A 2,595-nucleotide genomic window follows, 5' to 3' on the forward strand; every position below is an offset into this window, starting at 1 on the left:
AAGTGGGGTGCCGGCACCATGACGGCGGAGCGGACAGGGGCCGCGGCTGGGGAAGAGGCCGGCGGAGCTCGCCAGTGGATGCTGGCGCACGGAGCCGGCAGGGACACCTGGGCACGGCTGGGACCGAAAGTCGCCCGCCTTCACGCCCCGCCTTTCGCCGGGGGGAAGAAGACGCGAGAGCAGGGCTGCCTGCTGGGCTGCCAGTGCCCGCGGTCATGCCGGACGTGCAGGCCGACCGCCGAAGGCGTGCTCGCCGCTGCAGAGACGACAAGGGGGCCGCGCGTCCGATGGAAGAGACGGGGCGCCATCGCGCGGCGGCCGGGCTGCAAGGCCGGCCGACGGTAACAGGACTACCACGCCGCGGGTGGCCAGAGACAAAGACCGGCCGAGGGCAACAGGTCTACCCAGCATTATGCCGGCCGGTACCAGGGCCGGCCGAGGGCAACAGGTCTACCCAGCATTAGGCCAGCCGGAAAGACGGCCGGCAGAGGGCAACAGGTCTACCCAGCATTCGGCCGTCAGGTACAAAGGCCGGCCGAGGGCAACAGGTCTACCCAGCATTCGGCCGTCAGGTACAAAGGCCGGCCGAGGGCAACAGGTCTACCCAGCATTAGGCCGCCACGTCCAAAGGCCGGCCGAGGGCAACAGGTCTACCCAGCATTAGGCCGCCACGTCCAAAGGCCGGCCGAGGGCAACAGGTCTACCCAGCATTCGGCCACCACGTACAAAGGCCGGCCGAGGGCAACAGGTCTACCCAGCATTCGGCTGGCCGGTAACACGGCGGGCCGAGGGCAACAGGTCTACCCAGCATTAGGCCGGCCGGTAACACTGCCGGCCGAGGGCAACAGGTCTACCCAGCATTCGGCCGCCACGTCCAAAGGCCGGCCGAGGGCAACAGGTCTACCCAGCATTAGGCCGCCACGTCCAAAGGCCGGCCGAGGGCAACAGGTCTACCCAGCATTCGGCCACCACGTCCAAAGGCCGGCCGAGGGCAACAGGTCTACCCAGCATTAGGCCGGCCGGTAACACGGCCGGCCGAGGGCAACAGGTCTACCCAGCATTAGGCCGCCACGTCCAAAGGCCGGCCGAGGGCAACAGGTCTACCCAGCATTAGGCCGCCACGTCCAAAGGCCGGCCGAGGGCAACAGGTCTACCCAGCATTCGGCCGCCACGTCCAAAGGCCGGCCGAGGGCAACAGGTCTACCCAGCATTAGGCCGCCACGTCCAAAGGCCGGCCGAGGGCAACAGGTCTACCCAGCATTCGGCCGCCACGTCCAAAGGCCGGCCGAGGGCAACAGGTCTACCCAGCATTAGGCCGCCACGTCCAAAGGCCGGCCGAGGGCAACAGGTCTACCCAGCATTAGGCCGGCCGGCAGAGGGCAACAGGTCTACCCAGCATTCGGCCGTCAGGTACAAAGGCCGGCCGAGGGCAACAGGTCTACCCAGCATTCGGCCGCCACGTCCAAAGGCCGGCCGAGGGCAACAGGTCTACCCAGCATTAGGCCGGCCGGTAACACGGCCGGCAGAGGGCAACAGGTCTACTCAGCATTAGGCCGGCCGGTAAAACGGCAGGCCGAGGGCAACAGGTCTACCCAGCATTCGGCCGTCAGGTACAAAGGCCGGCCGAGGGCAACAGGTCTAACCAGCATTAGGCCGCCACGTCCAAAGGCCGGCCGAGGGCAACAGGTCTACCCAGCATTCGGCCGCCACGTACAAAGGCCGGCCGAGGGCAACAGGTCTACCCAGCATTCGGCCGCCACGTCCAAAGGCCGGCCGAGGGCAACAGGTCTACCCAGCATTAGGCCGGCCGGCAGAGGGCAACAGGTCTACCCAGCATTCGGCCGTCAGGTACAAAGGCCGGCCGAGGGCAACAGGTCTACCCAGCATTAGGCCGCCACGTCCAAAGGCCGGCCGAGGGCAACAGGTCTACCCAGCATTAGGCCGGCCGGTAACACGGCCGGCAGAGGGCAACAGGTCTACTCAGCATTAGGCCGGCCGGTAAAACGGCAGGCCGAGGGCAACAGGTCTACCCAGCATTCGGCCGTCAGGTACAAAGGCCGGCCGAGGGCAACAGGTCTACCCAGCACCTGCCAGGACGGCAGGGCGCCGAACCGGGCTCCGCGTGCCACCGTCTTGGCCCCCCAAACGCCGACCAACGACGCTTGTGGATGGGGCGCGATGGGTGCGGCGCGCGGCGCCCCGGGTCCCCGCCGGCACCAGGTCTACCTCGCCGCCTGGAGACGGCAGCAAACGGATCCCCCTCTCACCGCGCGCGCGCGCGGTGAAGGGAAACCCGCCGCCGCCGCTGCCGCCGCCGCCGCCGCCGCCGCTGCCGCCGCCGCCGCCGCCGCCGCCGCCCGCGCACAGCCAAGCCCCCGCACCGCGTGTCGGGCCTGGGACCCGCGCGGAGGGAAGTCGAGGCCGCGCGGCCCGGCGGGGCCTCTCTCTCTCTCTCTCTCTCTGGCTGGCGGCGCGGCACGCGGCCCCCGGGTTCCCGGGTCCCCGCCGGCACCAGGTCTACCTCGCCGCCTGGAGACGGCAGCAGACGGATCCCCCTCTCACCGCGCGCGCGCGCGGTGAAGGGAAACCCGCCGC

This window comes from Sturnus vulgaris, unplaced genomic scaffold, assembly GCF_052056855.1.
Source record: "Sturnus vulgaris isolate bStuVul1 unplaced genomic scaffold, bStuVul1.hap1 Scaffold_183, whole genome shotgun sequence".
Taxonomy (NCBI): domain Eukaryota; kingdom Metazoa; phylum Chordata; class Aves; order Passeriformes; family Sturnidae; genus Sturnus; species Sturnus vulgaris.